Source organism: Salminus brasiliensis, chromosome 19, assembly GCF_030463535.1.
Source record: "Salminus brasiliensis chromosome 19, fSalBra1.hap2, whole genome shotgun sequence".
Lineage (NCBI taxonomy): Eukaryota > Metazoa > Chordata > Actinopteri > Characiformes > Bryconidae > Salminus > Salminus brasiliensis.
Genome location: NC_132896.1, coordinates 19,899,403 through 19,917,495, shown reverse-complemented (window position 1 = coordinate 19,917,495; position 18,093 = coordinate 19,899,403). Strand labels below are relative to the sequence as shown.

General features: G+C 40.0%; 1 protein-coding gene across 2 annotated transcripts in view; it reads left to right on the top strand.

The window, feature by feature from the left end:
* gria1a (glutamate receptor, ionotropic, AMPA 1a) overlaps positions 1–18,093 on the top strand; it is a 125,350-nt gene that overhangs the window by 81,866 nt on the left and 25,391 nt on the right. The window lies entirely within an intron of this gene.

Genomic DNA, 18,093 nt, shown 5'->3' with positions numbered 1-18,093 from the left:
CAGAACACAAAAACTGGATAAATCATTTTATTTTCAGTAGCATTTATTTTCAGATTAGCATAAAGCATAAACATAAACATTGCAATGTGTTCTCATTTTGTTTAGCTCCTGTTGATTGTCCTGCGTTTTTTGTACCACCTGATCTGTACATTCAGTCTAGCTAGCTAGTGTGACATATTAGGAGTTTATAACAAATAAATATGGGTTATTAGCAAAAAATGTGACATTCTGTCAGAGGCCCACTTCTAAGCTTTGAATGAAAAGATTAAAAGTGTTTTCACTTTATGGTTGTTTAAATGCTCATTGTAATAATAGCATTTGAACAGTCCAGACTGAAACACCTTAAAACGTCAGCGTAAATGGGCGGAGCTAAACTGCTATAGGCTTAATGTGTAGGTAAAAGTAAAAATGTTGTTTTTCATGAGATGACAGACACAAAAAACTTCAAATTCATTTCTTAATTTAGTTTCTTTTAAAACTTTAACAGTATTTACATCAAACTGCAAAAAAAAACAAAAACAAGAAAGAAATCAATCTAGATCTGGCCGGAGTCCAGCCCAGTTTTCCCTGCTCAAACAAGTCAGAACTGCCAGGTTTAGTAGCTGTGCTGGATTCCAACTCTCCAGATATGGAGTTGAACTTACGGAGTTGATTTTCAAGTATATGCTGATACCGAGTGCTGATACCAATACCAACTAACTTAACTACTTGATAGATGGCTATAAATCCTGGTATTTGTAGCGTTCCACATCTTATATGTTGTACTTTTTTTCTTCTTCCAAATAAGATCTAATAAGCTTAAAAGAACAGCACTTACTGGTTGAGTAACTGCACATTCGAAAAGTTATTAAAAAAAATAAAATAACCACAATGCAAAAACACGTGCAAGTAGGGAAGCATAATCTTGTATTTCAGAGCAGTGAAGAAAAAAAAAGTGCCAGTTTAGAAATAAAAAGTGCTTATGCAGCCATTTCACATTCAGGTACACTTCTCTATGTAAAAAGTACTAAACATCAGTGCGTGGCTTTTAAACAAGCTGCTTAAACTCAACTTTTGGTTTCAGAACCAATAAAACACCACATGGAAAAAAAAGTGCTGTAAATGTAAACAACCAGTAAAACAACCTGTAAAATCCAGTCATAAATAGTTATTACCATTAAACAGACATTTAATGGTAATAACTATTTATATTTGCTATTTTACTGGTTGTTTAAACGTTTGGTTTCATAACAAATCATGCAAACAAAAATGTTCTATGTAAAATAAAATGTAGGGCATCAGTAAGCTTCATAGTTTGGTGCTCTCTATTCTTGATACTGCGTGTAAGAGCCAGTATCTGCCCCGATATTGGTGCAACACTACTGATAATAATGAATGAAAGTGAGATAAAAAGTACGATAAAAAGTCGCAGGTAGTTACTAGAAGGACACGTAAAATCTAAAACATTATTATGAAAATACAGTGGCATCTGGATTACTGCTGTCAAGGTGGAACATTGCTGCAATATACTTTTGTTTATTTCTACAAGTGAAAACACCGCCCGGGTGTATTTCATACATAATTCTAGAGACAAGTGGTAACTGCTGCATGCATGACAGCTTCTGTGCAAATCGACAAAGCGTCACTAGCAAAGTAAAACACCTCTGTGGCGCTTTACTTTTTACAGAAAAGTTGCCTGAGTTTGTACATGAATGTCACGTCCTGTAGCAAGTCTGAATGTGTGTTCTCCTAAAACACTGTTTAAGGGCCCTGTGTGTGAAAGACACAAAGCCTGAACATTATCAGTGAAAATATCCTGGGTTTGGGTCGTCCACACTTCTATTTCCGATTCCCTAAAACGAAATTTCCTAGTATGAGCTTACTTATCTCTCCACGCAGTGCTGTTCCAGTCTTTCCTCTCGCACGGCTGCTGAACTCTGATGGCTCAGGTTGTTGTGGCGAGCGGATGAAGTTGCGGAGCATGTCTCCATGTTTCCATCACGCAGCCGTGACACTGATGATAGCTCTAGCAGATAGGGGATCTTTTTCATATCTGCCTACTGTGGCGCGTCAAAAGCAATCCGCTCTCATTCCCACAGCACACACTCGACTGCCAAAACCGACGGGCCGCACTGACACTGATTAACTTTTAATATAAAGGATTAGAATATTGCTCTGCTTGTCTTTGCGTGAATGCTTGCGTGTATGCGTGTCTCTTTTCTCCAGCTTTATTCACATGGTCACGCCGTTAAGCACTGCTGCTCTGAAAAAATTAATCACCATTGACATCTACAGTACACTCCTACCTGCCTGAACAACAATTTTACAGCTCAGCAGTCATAATAATTCCGCAATGAATTATGCATTTTGTCACCCTTTCTGGCTCAGGCACTTGACAATACAAGAATTATGCACATTTCGTCTCACATTTTACTACCTTAATTGTCTAGAATATTGCAAGAACTTCTCAGTGCACATCAGTGGCGTTACAGCGGAAAGCTCATTCTTCTTCAGGATTATTTGGTGTGTCATGTTTTCATTCATTGGCTTCTTGAGAATACAGATTAAAATTCTTTTTCATGTATTCTTGTGTTCCTGAAAGAAATGTATGTAGTAGGGATGTCCAATGGATCTGGATAGGGGCCGATCCAGGCTTTTTTTTTATGGATTTGGTATTGGCTTTTAAACCTCAATTTTGTTTAAGCAGAGCACCCTCTGTCATACTCTATGCGCCATTAACAGACATGATTCTCTGCTTCTCAGAAGGTAACATTAGCTAACATTTTTAGCCATTTAAAGTTCATAGCATTTTTACAGACAGCATTACTGTTCCCTGTGCCCATTTTTTGTGAACTACCTAAGACATTTGTGTCTTAATTTTGCTGAACAAAACAAAAAAGATCTTAATATTAATAAGTAAGTGTGATGACGTTACCAGTTGGCATCCAAAACAAGGCTACCTCTACATTCCACCTCAAATAGTGCAGTAGTTACATTGTGTACATGTTTAAGTAAGAGGACAACTTCAGCTTAGCTTAGCTTAGAGTTGACCCTGCAGCAACAAACAGCACAGAGAACAACAGGCAAAAGCGTTTGTTAGTTAATGTGTCTAAAACAGGTGATTTTAACCCCTCGTTCATGAAATGATTGTCTGTTTATTTGGGGTCATATAACATTACTTCCATCCCAGCTTGACTCTTCAGTTTTATCTGGTAAAAACTGTTTTTTACGAGTGTTTACTAGTTAAGTAACTGCACCCCTACCTAACTTGGGAGGCTGTATTTTTATTTTATACAAACAGATCAGATCTGTTTCAGCTGACAGTCAGCTTTAAGGTACTCAGATCAGATCAGGGGGCAAAAACCTGATTGGGACCTACCTAATATATATAGTAACAATTTTTATGTGATTGGAGTTTAATTTTAAGCACATGCAAGTGCTAATTTTCATCACCCCCCAAATAAGACAAACCTAGATTTTTATTTTTTTATTTATTTTGTTTTTTTAATGAATGGTTTGAAAGTTGTGCTTTGTACCTGGTGTTGTACAGCCCCCCCTCAGAGCAGTGCTGTTCCATGTGCAACAGGTTTTGTACCAAGGAAATTAACAGCATCTGCAGCAGCTCTGTGAAGCAGTCCTCCGGGGTCTTTATTGAGCTCTTACTTTAGAATTCTCAAGCCATTTTGAGATATCTATATCTGGTAAAATGACTCTTCTGGGGAATTACCTACAGTCAGGTCCAGAAGTATTTGCACTGTGACACACTTTTTGCCTCTGTGTATACCCTCAGCAAATGTGAAATAAAACAAGCTAAATGTGATTAAAGTATAGATGATAATTCTGAGATATTACATTAACCAATGCATTATTAACCACATTTTTACATAGTCCTTACATTTGCACAGACTAAGTAGCTGGACAATTTAGCACTGTCATGGCCGGATACATGTTATTACATGGGTATGTTTTAAGCTGACAAAAACAAATACTTCCTGCTCAGATTAAGTCAAATGTTAACCAGATGGGTTGGTGCATCATAATACAGATGGATAAAGAATCAAAACATACAGTAAAAGCAACTCAAGAGCATATTAATGCAAATAAATGCAAATATACTTCTTATATTTATAATGGCCTTTTTTTCAGTGTTGGAATGCATAATTGCCTACATAATTGCTCAGAATTCCACAAGTCATGTTACTCACCCAGAGAAGTGAAGGGACATATGTAGTGTGTAGCTGTTTATTCTTGTAAACCAAGATAAATACTGACATATACCACTTGCCCTCTATCTAGTATTATTGGATCTTTCATCTCAGGGGAAATCAGTGGTAGACCTATTTAAGGCGTCTATTGAACGGCTCAGTCAGCCACATTAGCCCTTTACTAACATGGTTATCATTCTATCAGACAATTCCGTTGTGGGAGCATTTGGAGTCAGGTAAGGCTGAAGTGTCAGTGTAACAGAACGTGTTGGGGTTAGTCTACATCTCAGTTAAAGCTGGCAGGAATCAAATCACTGGCAGGCAAACAACATTCTGAAAATCCAAATGTGGTCGCTCTACTGGTCTGGGTCCCCATAGTAACTGTGGAAGTTTGGGGTTAAAGCCTATTGGCTGTATTCTTGGTCAGTCAGGTCTTCTATTATGCCAAGAGAAGTCGGGAGTGGCTTTTTTGGGCTAATCCAACTATCACAGTCATGACAGGCAGGGGTCAAATCACAGACAGGCAGGCAGGTAACACGCAGGCAAATCCATAATCACTAATCCAAATAACAAAGCAAAGTATACTGCAAATCCAAATACACAGGAGCACAGCTCAGCACTCTAGTTGGCAACACAGAAACCTCACAAACACACACTGAAACACTGAATACATAAATAGTAGAGTGCCCTAATGAGTCGTAGATTTCTTAAAAGAGTCTTAAAAGAGGCTGAAGAACAAGGGTGGAGTCCAGGACAGGGTCCCAGGATCCCAGTTACCACCCCCGAGAAGAGCAGTTAGAGGAGCCATCACTGAAGAGAAGTACCTTGGGAACCACCACGGGTGAAATAGCTTGGTAAGGCACCACAGGACGGGTGGCCAGGGCAGCCAACACAAACAAGATGATCCAGTGAGCTACCATAGATAGATAGGATAGCTGGTTAAGCTGCCACTAGACAGGAGAATCTGGAAGGTGTGTAGAGGTGCGGTAGGGTGAAACCTGGGAGGAGCATGACCAGCAGTCAGAGCCTATGCATGTGGTCAGTGCTATATGCAGTACCATTTAGGCACAGGTGTGAGAGTAAGTGTGACAGTCAGACATCAGGCTTAAACAAAAGGGGTTACATCAGAAGAGTGGTGGTCCTGAGACATTACCTCCAGGCTCTGTTTCAATAGAGGATTTCATTCCAGTCTTGCACATCCATTGTATTCCATTTTACAAAGATTGTATTTATGATGAACCAACAATTAGATTTTTATAGTTTGTACTTATTGGGTTATGTAGACCTGTGGTGACTCATCAGTGTTCATACTCATCTTCTAGCATGTTTGTGGATTACTGTTTATGACCCTGTCTAGGGTCAGGTCGTCAGAGAAAATGGGTTATAGGAGTATGGGCTCCCTTCCTGAGAGCTGCTGCCAGGCCGAACACTGAAGTCCAGTGTTCGGACTTCACTACACACTAATATGTATTCTTCAGTAACTACAGGGATGTCTGTACAAACTGGTGGGGCTACTTTGGTAATAGACATTTGGCGGGCCATAGGCTTTGAATGGAAAAATGAGGTAAAGTGTAGCTTTAGGGGCCAGTATATAAAGCATGAACTCAATGACTAATAACTAACCCTAAAACTTAGAAGAGGAGAAAATTATATTTTAAACAAAAGTAACATCATACTGAAGTGATGTGGGGAGAGAGAAAGCCGTCAGTTGTGCTCTCTCTGGCTCCGACTGCTGATGGCAGGCAGCATGACTCAAACCAGCGATCCTCGGGTCATGGTGGCAGCAATTGCTTTTTGTATCAACATTTGTTTCAAACATTCAAACATATGTACTCATGTACTAACATGCTTATGTTTGTAGCTGACCAATCGAAAGCATGAGTCATCCAGGCAGGTCAAGAGAATGAGGTGGACTAGGACAAGCATTTGGTTTTTGCTAGGTTGTAGTTGTTAGGCTCAGGCAGGGAGAGCGGCTCAGGGACAAAACCTCGCTCTCTGCTGATCAGCAGCCTGTTTGGAGAGCCGAGACTGCTGCCATGGCAACACAGGAAGACATGGGTATTTCCTCTGGAGTGGCACAGCTCACAGTGTGAGAGCACTGCTGACTGAGTACCATTATCAGCCCCGCTGAGTGCGAGCGTGCGCACTGGCAGTGTGTATGTGAGTTTGCTGTCTCTGTCGCAGTGTAGCCCTTTTGTAGTTGCATATTTATGTCGTACAGCTTAGTTGAGAGTGTATAGTGCGTATCTGTCGTACCCAGAGTTTGGTGCATTGACGAGCGTGACTAATGCTGTCCCTATGCACCATAGGTACAGTGTGGGTGGATGCAGGCAGGGCAGTAGCTTGAGGTGTCTGGAATGCTGTCAGTAGAGAATAATTGGAGGTTAAAACAGAGAGGAGAGTAGTTATGATTATGAATTCTACTATTTGTCAGTCAACGTTTTTTAGTATTGGGTATAATGTGAATGTGTATTTGCATAATTTTTTTATGAATTGTAATTGAATTGTGGATATTTACTCTCTTGATATTCTTGGTTTGACCTCTCCTCTGCAGGTCTTTGTGCAAGCAATGCTGCACAGTAGAATGGAGGACTATCATCCCTCTGTTAGCTAATTCTTGCTATAGCCCTTCTGCTATGATATGAGAGTTGTTTTGCCTTTCTCTTCAGCATAGAAGCAGGTCTATTTGAGAGGTTCTCTACCTTCCAGATCTTTTAAATACTTAGATGAGCTTGTAGATGTCAGTGAATTTAGTACACTTTGCAATTGTCCTGCTTTTGCAATTGACCTGTTTTTACTTTTCCTGTAAAAGTCAGGTCAAGAAGCTTTTATTGTCATTCCATCTGAGTACAAGAACACAGTGGAGTAAAATGATGTTCCTCCAGGATGGAATCAGAACAATACAATAAATATGATAACAGACATTATCAGACATAAGGTGCAAAGGTATGTAATATGCTGTGACATAAAGGTAATAATCTGATAAGTGTGCAAGTAGGCACATGGTGGGAGCATCAATAGAGATGTGTATGTGAGTGCGTATGAAGTATAAAGTGTGTGTGAGTGTGCATGAGGTGAAAGGGGGGTCTCAGCTCAGTCATTATGTGTTGAGAAGTCTGATGGCTGTGGGGTAGAAGCTGTTACAGAGTCTGGCAGCGATTGCTCAGATGCTCCAATACCTTATGCCAGACAGCAGCAGTGAGAAGAGTCTGTGTGAGGGGTGGGTGGGTCGTCCACAATGCTGGTGGCTTTACGAGCACTGTCCATGATGGAGGGGAGAGAGATCCAGATCATATTTTATTGATACTCTGATGCAAGAACAGAAACCAAATAGAAATAAACAGTATTTTGCTAGGATCAATAACAGAACTGAAAGCATGATCATCCTTAATTTTACCAGAACAGAACTGTTGTTTTCAGTCTTTTTTTAGCCTATTACTGTTTTTTTGGATCCAAACCATGTTTCATGCGATTTCACTTAGTGTCATTTTATGTGCTGTGCAGCACAGGTTATTGCACTGCATGGCTATAATAGTCTATTGCATACATGTGGACTCATCTTCATTCGCTGGTTCAGCTAGTGCTTATGATTCACTGGCACACAAATTTACACTACATCAAAATCTTAGGCTCTCACTGTGGAAGTCTGTGGCTCTAACCATCATTTGTGTAATTGGTTGGGCGCTCACAAGCAGATCTATTATGAAACACTGAAAAGCAGTGAGAGTTTGGACAGTGGCAGATTTGTGACGTGTGCCCAAAAATGAGTTCAGTGTGTCACTGTAACACTGCCCAAAATCTGACCAGCCCAAGCTGTCAAACAACATCAGAGCACTGAGCTGAAATGTTCTCTCGCTTGCCCAACTCCACATATCTGCTGCCCGAGACTGGGCTGGCGTGACATACCCGTTATGATGACACCTTCAGGGTCTGGCTGCTCTTCACCAGTTAGTGCCGTTACTTTGGATTGCGCGTCAGGGCTTATAAATAAGCTCCGCATGTAGCAAGGCAGGATATGAAATTAACATGTAAAGCTGTTTCATTGCTGTCATATTTAAGCTATTATGCAAGAGACTGATATTTGCTTCTAAGCACTGAAAGGCATGAGTCAGACATTGTGTGTGTGTGGAGGAATTTTTCCAGCAGCTTGCTTACAATTGATTAGTGGTGTTTGCAGAAAGAGTTGTCAGGCGGTTGAGGTGACTTCTTAAGAAATATTTGTCAGACTGCCGCTCTCCTTTTGCTCTTGTCAAGTGCCACTGGGTGCTTTTAGAAAAGTGCATTATCTGCAATAAGTCACGCTGGATTCGGGTCATCATCAATCACTCCTCTGCGTCTCATCAGCACGTCACACTGTGCACACTTTTCTTGCTCCTTCTGTCTCCGCTGCCTGATTTTCCTTCTAACACTGGGATATATATGGCTTCTTGAAGCTGTCTTCCATGCTGTCGTCCCCACAGTCAATCCCCATAATGACCTGCTGAAAGTCTATTCTCGGCCTGTTTTGTGGATGCGTGAAGAAGGGCAAAGTCCTGCCTAATTACACTCAATTTCCTTCTCATCTGAACTTTTTTTTCTCTCTCTGTAACTTTTTTTCTCTCTAATATGGATATTAATAGCCATTTTTTTAATACTTGCCAAAGTCATTAGCCATGCAAATTACTATATTGAGTGGAGAAGGAGGGTCTAGGGGAATCAAATGAAATTAGACACCAGCTGATTTTTTCCTGCTTTGAGCAAGATCCATTAAGTCCTGTATTCGACAGTCCCAGTGTCGTATAACCTCATATTTGAATTACAGTTTTAATAGCGTTCATATGGCTATGTCTGATCTAATATTACTGAAATACTAACGATGAATACAGAGTGCATGTGCCTATGTGAGATTTATTCCTTCATTCCTTTGTTTCAAGACCATATGTGTGGGTTTCTTTGATAATACACAGGTTCTTTGCAGAAATGGTGTAGGAAAAGCCTTTCTGGTTCCCCAAAGAACCTTTCAGTGTCTAATTCCTCCAATAATAATTTTCGAAATTAGATTTGTATTAGTCAGTAATTAATAAAGCATTCTACTTGGTTTATACAACATACACTGTGTCCAAATGTTTGTGGACATCTCTTCTAATGAATGTACTATTTTAAGTTGCACCTATTTCTGACACAAGCTAGTACCTGTACAGAAGTATTGTCAAAAGAGTAGCAGATATACCTACTGACACCATGCCTTATGCCCGGCATTGCCAGAGGTATAGAGTTCCCCAGTATTGAGCTGTGGAGCAGTGGAACTGTGTTCTCTGGAATGATGGTGCTTAGTCCAATACTTTTGGATACTTTTTGATGTCCTGATCAAGTTATTTTGCACTCCTGATCAATTCCGAGTCTCTTAATGGTCTTATCAGCCAATACTGATCCAATTCGATCTTTTTGTTTTGTATAAATAAAATAGCCACACAGTTTAGATAATATGTGGTGCTCATTAAGTAGTAACATTTTATACAGGTTACAGTTTCTGATTGACTAAAACTGATTGATTTAGTTTAGTATTGACTTTTCTTAAAATGTTTTATGGCGTGTTTAATATCTTATAATCCAGTCTGATGCTCCTCCCTGACCAATCAGCTCCCAGTTCCTTTATAACACTGCAGTCTAATCACTCTATATGTGTTTGTGTGTGTGTGTGTGTGGTGTGTAGTGGTGTACATTCTGGACTGATATCTGCTGTTGTTTGTCAACTACTGATGTGAAATCACTCTTTTAATGCGCTATGATTTGTTAAATATAGTGTATTTGCGTTAACGTTAGCTTCTTCCCGATTCTGGATGCACTCTTCAGAGCTGGTTTAACAACAAAGCACTCAGTGCTTGGTAAAGCTAAGAGTTTCTGCAATAGTTCTATATAGTTTATATAGTATATAGTAAAATAGTTTCAAATTCAGATTCTAAACACCTTTGTTTACACTCTGAAAACGTTCCTCAGTGCTGCCAGCTGGGAATAATGTCTGTTAATGGCACCTTGAGAACAACAGATGAACAGAACACTGAACTATGTTGATATTAAAATACCAACATCGGCCCTGATCCCAATCCACTTGATCAGATCAGAACATCCCTACTTTTGGGATGAGTTTCAGAGTTGGAGATGAGGTGGGGTGATCATTATTCTCACAGCAATGCTCCGGAATACTCCAACACAAGCCAAATAAACCTTTTTAACCCCCTTGAGTTTGGAAGAAACAATGAATAAGCAGGTGTCCCAATACTTTTGTCCATATAGTGTATTTTTATAGTATCGGACATGTTGAGATTGGCTTGTCTCGACAGTTAGGGTTCCCTCTTCATCATGTATAGATGGAGAACCTGCATCCATGAGAAGAAACATATTATTAGGTATATTATGTTATCCATCTCAGTCATATGTAGGTTTTGCAGAAAATGTCCCCTGGTCATGATTACAGCAGTAAGCTCAGTAACGTTCATGTGTATGGCGCCTCGCCAACACTAGGACCGACAAGAATAATTCAACAGCCTTAAAACTGAAATGTATGGAGATGGAGTGTCATGTTTCATGGAGACTATATGCAGTGCAATGTTTCAGTAATGAGGAGTTGTAAACAGGCAGTATGGAAGGAGAGGCAGGATTGAAGAGCAGTGCGGAGTGCATGTAACAAGCTCCCACACATCCAAACACACCTCACCTTACTACTGCCTCGGTGTGAATCTTTCCCAGATCACTTTTGACCTACATTCCTTTTCTTTCTTGTATCTAGGTACTGTATATGTCAGCTGGCCATAAGCGCTCTGTGCCAAGGCAGTTCCATAAATTACATTAACCTTGGCATATAGTATGTGTTTAGAATTAGAAGTCAAGCCTTTAAACCCTAAGCCTAGAGGTGGTCATCTAGACACATATTTGGTATTTGATAACTGAAAATTAGTGATACAGTAGTAGATAAAAAAAGAATCCAGTTCAACACAAGTTTAGCTTATCATTAATGGCAGTTGTTGAACAACAACAAAAATACCGAACTATGAATTAATAATTAAATCAGTAAACTATAAAATAAAAGTCACTCATAAGACAAAAGTCTCATTCACATTATTAACAGTTTCAGGCGATATTCCATTGACTTGCACTTTGAAATGGAGATTTGTCCTCATTGCACAGCCCTGTGTTATGGTCTGTTTCCAGAGAATTAGGCTTGATAGCGGAATTTTTTATTATAATATTAATGGGCCTTATTCACTAACCTTAACTATTTCTTTTTAAAACCCACTTATGCAGTTTTCACAAACGTTTTTGCTTCATTTGCTTCAATCACCAATGTTTTCTTTTTTTGGGATTTGAACAGTTTACAAGGACAGTGTGATCCATCATTATAGGAGCATTGCTGTGAACAGTTCTGCAGTCGGAAAGCACACAATGAATCTGACGTAGACTATTATTAGGACTTTTCTCTAAAACTAATTTCAGAAAATCCTTATGATAGATATTGATGAATGATGCCCATTGTGCTTAAAATACATAATAAGATACTACAGGCTTTATCCATAATAGATCATGTTTTAAAATGAGGCGTAGGAAGGCCTCTAAAGGAAAATCCCTGCGTTGATTAGACCTCCTGCAATGCTCATTTATACCTCTAATTGCAAACCGCTGCAAACAAAAATGTCTGCTGATTGTCTGTCTGCATGCTCTGTAATCAAATGTGCTGGTAATGATCCAGAGCCCAACAATGGGACGGACACAAACCCAAATGTCTGTTTTGTGTGTCCTGGCTATTTGTGTTTGGAAATGTTTGGTCGAATTCGACATGTTCAGTTCATGGTTTGTTTGTGCGCCGTGATATTCGGCAGTTGACCATGACTTAGAACCACAGAACCTCTGCTTCCTGGATGCCGTAGTGAGTCAGTTCACTGATTCCACTGTTCAGCTCATTTTGCTAAGCGAAGACATGGCATCATTTTGGATGGTAGGAAAGGAGGACCTCTTGGCTGATATGCGAGAAAAGAGAAGACCCTTGCGGTTATTAATACTGCCCTTAAGTCAAAGGGCCTAAATCATTAATTGTGTAAATAATTGTGAAATGACATATGACATTAAATATGTCATTACAATATTCTATTTAAACAATATAAGAAAGCAACAGTAACAACTTCATTCAATGTGCCTCTGCATTCTGCTAATTATTGTTATGTAGCAGTTTTGTAGCAGTGTCTGAATATTGATATCCAAAATGTAGATATTGATATAACACTAACATTGACTTTATAGCAGCTTTTAGACTGTTATAGCTGCTGTCAGTAAAAGCTCGGCAGTCTCAGTTTAGCTACATTTCACAGCAGCAGTTCAGCGGTGCAGCAAATGTATGCAGAATAGTCTGTTTGGCACAAATCAGTTACCCTGGAAAGGGTCAGGGACGGGATGTTAGCATAACAGTGTCAGCTCATTGTGTGGAAATGGACAAAGTGTGCCTGCAGTATTGCTCATTCACAAACAGGTTTTTGCATGGGCCTGAATGGAACCCGCTGGCCAGTTCTTGTGAGCGGAGACTTCACGCTGTCACGACTCACCTCAGCTACGGCTCAGCCAGAGAGAGGCAGGATTAGCCAGAGCAGCTGCTAACTGCCGGGTTTGTTTATGTTCCTGCAGGTAGAGTCCTCCAGGACTCCGTCAGTGTTTTTCAACCGAGCTCATATGTCAGTCTGAACCACATTGGTGCCAAGGGATTAGGTCTGCCTCGCAGGTGTGGTTGAAAAAATGTTTTATTTCGGATGTCAGATTGGCCAAAGGTAAAATCTTTTGTTGTGAAACTGAAGTTTCATATCTTTTCACAGTCTTATATAGTGAAGGGATAGTCTTTCCTCTAGATTTAGATCAGGCCAGGTGGTAGACCAGTGGTCTGCAACCCTGATCCCTGAACTATCTGACCCTAATACGCCCCTTCCAATACAACCCTTTACTACCACTAGTAGTAATGGCTGGCTGAATGGGGTGTGTTAGATTTGGGTTGGTGTTAAGACCTGCAGAAATGCAACTTCCCAAAAGGAAGTTTGGAGATCACTGTGGTAGACCAATCAAAAGCATCTGCAGTTCTCCCACATGGTGTCCAAATGCGAAGTACAAGTCTGATGGATTAGTTGTAACTGTATAGTCATTATATCAGAAAATGCATGGGTAATGTTTGAATGTCTAAATGTCTTAAAGTTTATACCAGGCCAAAGAATAATTAGTTCATATGTACACATGTATAAGAATCATGTTAGTAGTTCTTTGATCCAGTACTACACACTGTGTAGATTAATCCAAATAGTTCCACATTTAATTATTAAGACTTGAAAAATGCTATATGAAGTTGATTCATAAATTGAGAAGATGTGGTACAGTGCAGGGAATGTCTCTATTGACATGTGAAAAATGGGTGGCAAAGCAGAAGTTAATGAGTAAGGAGTGATTGCATTTGGGCCTGTCAAAGGCAGTAGTGAGAACAAAGTAAGATAAGATAAGATAGTCCTTTATTAGTCCCGCAGTGGGGAAATTCCCAGTGTAACAGCAGAAAGGGATAGCAAGACACTCAGTTACAAAAAATTTGGATAAATAATTTACACTATATACACAATATAAATAAGAATTAAAAGAGCAATAACAATACTATTTACAGCAAAAGACTCTTAATTGCACATGGGGGGGGGGGGGGTATTGCACATAGTATTCCCTGAACATGAACATGTGTGTGTAGTTAAGTGTGTGTGTATGTGGTCCGCTGGGAGCAGTGCTGGTTGTGCAGTCTGACGGCAGCAGGAAGGAAGGACCTGCGATACCACTCCTTCACACACTTGGGGTGAAGCAGCCTGTCGCTAAAGGACAGGCTGCTTCACCCAAAGTGTGTGAAGGAGCGGTATCGCAGGTCCTTCCTTCCTGCTGCCGTAGCTAAATTGGCAAGTGTATGGAAGCATACGGTCATATGGGTCTACCAGCAGTGGCAGAATTCCTAGTCTACAGGAAATTCTCGCCAGAATTGTGTCCAAAAGATGAAACTGACAAATAAGGACTGCCGGTAGTTTTTATGGCTTGTGAATGAAAAAGTACTTCTATAAGTAAACACAGGTCCCACATAACCAAGGACACTCCACAGGGAACTGCATACCATTAAAATATGGAGCAAAGTGGCACGCAAGAGGCCTTTGCTCACTTCTGCTTCTTCACTTATGATGATGCTGTTAGATCTGAATGACCGTATGCTTCCATCTGCAAATTCAGCTACTTCCTTCACAGCCAAATGCAATCACTCCCTTTTGACATTTATTAACATCTGCTTTGTGACCCATTTCCCACACATCGAACAAGACATTCACTACACTGAACCATCTCTTCTCAACCTATGAATCCTGTTACACAACCCCAGGTATTTATAGTCTGATCATTCTTGTGCAACACCATCTGCAGGAGCCTGAAGTTACTACCACCCTAAACATGCAAGGTGAATATTTTTTTTTTGTACAGGGAGCTTACATAACTCCGAGGAGTTACGGTTCTATGGTGTCTCTTCCTTGTTACTCACTAAACCTTCTGGTATCTTTACCACCTTGTCACATAATGTCAGTGTAACGTTTCTGCCAACACATTCAGAGCACAATGATTCATGACACTTATGACATAAACAAACATGACTGCGCCAACAAGGCTATAATAATAATCAGATTTAATACTTGGCATCTGAGTTTAGTGCGTGCTTGGTCTGTTTAAAGATATGGACGGCACTGATGCAATCTTGCAACTCCTTTTGATTAGGAGGAATCATTTTACACCAAGTGTGTCAAACTGGGCTCTGCATGGGTCACTGCTCTACAGAGGTTAATGTTTTCCCACGTCTGTCTTTGAGTAAATTTGAGTAATGCCGGCCTTGCTAATTTGCTGAGAAGTTCAATTAGGTGTGTTTAATGAGGAGGAGCAAAGGTTCAACATTGTGGTAATGCAATGCACCATTCCAAAAGCTCTCTATACTGGGGGAGTTGGGGGGCATGTTTTTATTGTGTTATGTTATTGATTTAAAATTAGTGTATTATTTATTGGATATCAATATAATGAACATAGGTAACATAGAATAGATGACTGCAACTTTCCAGGACCGATGCAGCTGAATCACCACCTTCCGATCAGGGCATTTTTTCCCTGCTCCTGTTTTTCTCTTTCATTTTCACTGTTTTGTTTTTTTGCCCTCTGAAAGTCGACCCATTCAAAGACTTCTCTTTCTGCGTGTCTCTTTGTGTTCGGGTTGTTTCAACCTTGTCATCCTTTCATGGCGCTCGTTTCATCTCTCGCTCAGCTTAAGTGATTATGCTTTGCGTATGTTTTTGTTTTTGTGCTTGTGTTTTATCAGAACTCCAATAACCTTTCAGGCTCCTGTTGCTTTTCTGTTACAGTTGCCTGCTTCCCTATTTTGGATACACACATATATTTTGGTGCACACACACACACATTTAGTTGTGCATGTTCTAGATACACTTGAGAGATAAAGCTCCTGAGGGATTTAGGCACAAATCATTTTTTTTCCTCTTCAAAGTGCAATTACAGAGGAGGCTAAACGCTCCTGGTTCGATTAATCCCAAGCAATTAGTATGCATATGTTCATTAAACTTACCAGTAACGTTCTGAAAGTGAGATTAATGAGTGGTTGCAGGGTTCCATTGTGATAGGTCTTATCTCAGCTGAACACCTTTTGGTGTGAGGTAAGAGCTGAGCAGATACAGAGCAGTGTGTCACACAGTCGACACCTCTGAGTAGTGTAAACATTAGCAGAGGTAAGTGGGACATAGCTTTCCTGAGATGTGTATACAGTACACACACTCAATAACACACACCGTTCCCTAGTGTCTGAGGGGCGTTTGAGCTTGCAGTGAAGCTTGGGTAGACCTGACCTTGTCGCTGTGGGGCGGCCTGCGAGGTCCATGCCTTCCCAGTTCAGTTGCTAGGCACACCCAAAAGCTTCTTATAAAGCTAACTGAGCTTTACACAAAAATAAAGCACTGCTTCTTATGGGAAAACTATTAAATCATTAGGCAGCCATGTGTGAACACTCTTGAGATGCATCGGAGGTGGTTAGAGATGGACCTCGTACACATTTAATACACGTGTAAACAGAATGTGTTTTCTGCGATCAGATTTCGTCAGGCAAGCAGAAATACTGTTTTGTCTGTAGGAAAAACGTTAATGCGACTAATAATTGCTGTGGATATTGGCTTCTCACTCTCCCTCTTGCTTTGTCTCCTGTTTCTCCTCCTTACTGGTTGATGAGAGCAGTATTAATGTGGTTTAAGCAGTCCGTCACATTTTCTGAACCATTATGGAAGTACAAGGAACATCTATTGTTCCACAACCCCCACCGTTTCTCGGTTCGGTCTCCCGGAACAGGGCAGTTTTCATGAGAAATCATTGTTTATAGGAAGTAAAATGGAAATTGCCAATGGCGTTGGTGTGCTTTTTACGTGGGAAAGTAAAATCGGATCTTATCTGGTCAGACTGGGGACGCATTTTTGTTGTAAACAGAATCCGATCAAAGTAGATCCAGATACTATCCGGTTACACAGATGCACAGTGACACAAAGAACATTGGCTTTATACTGGTTTAAGGACAAAGGTCTCAATATAACCGAAACAATCATTTGAAATTTATGCTGTGAGCATTCTTTTGCTTTTTCGATGTGTTGATAATCCGGCTCATTGCCTGGCTCGTTTCTGCCATCACTAGAAGCTACCTAAATAAAGCTGTGTTCACCCTAAGCATTTTGCTCAGGCACAAGCACACATTTTACTGTTAATCTTATGGGATGGAACTAATCAGATGTCACATGTATACTCAAACACAGTACAGCTAGTAGTAAAATACTTAAACTATGAACTGTCCAGTCACATGAAAAAATAAGGATTAAAAAAAGCAAAGAATGTATGAAAATTAAATAGGAATATAAAATAAATAAAATGAAATGAAGATAAATCAAAAAATAAGATCTGAATAATAATATAAAAATATATATAGACAATAGAAATTGAAAGTGTGCAATGTAAATACTGTATGTACAACATGTAAGAGATGATAAGAGTGTGAAGTATAGCGCGCAGAAGAGTGAAGGGCGACATAATGCTGTGCAATGAGCAGGAGTTAAATATAATGATCTGTATTAAAGGATTAGACATCCAGTAAAATCAATCATGTGTGTGAGGTAGTCCTAGTTGTTGTTCTGGTTCGAGCCTGAATAGCCTGCAGAAAGATACACCTCCTCATCGAAGCGCTTCCCTGAGTGCAACAGAGAGAAGAGTCCATTGTTGGAATGGCTGGCCTTGGTCCAGCACTGCTTTTGTTGTAGGTTGACTGCAGGTCAGGGAGCTCATTCTGGATAATGCACTGATCGCACCACCCTCTGGAGAGCCTTGAAGCTGTTCCCAAACCAGGCTGTGATGCTCTACAACTGAATGCTTTCGATGGCGCAGGTGTAGTTATTCCACAGCACCTTGTAGGACAGTTTGAAATCCCTTCGGTGGTAGAGATGGTGACAGGCCTTCTTTTGCTATTCTGCTTTGCTATTCATAAACGTTTTAAGGACCAAAAAGCAGAATTGTCTTGCTATCCCTTTCTGCTGTGACACCGAGAATTTCCCCATTGTGGGACTAATAAAGGATTATCTTATCTTATCTTATTTCTATTTACCTCAATTTAACTATTTAAATATTCATTCTTCACTCTTTGTTGAATTCTTCACTTTTACACACCACTCACTCTCATTTTGAACTTTCTGTCTTTGAGTTTTGGCACTAATTTGACTGTAGGATCTGGGAGTATGTTTTGAAGCTTTAACAACATTCACATATTTCTAATAAGTTTGATCCCTGGTGATGCCATAGTCATCCATGGCTG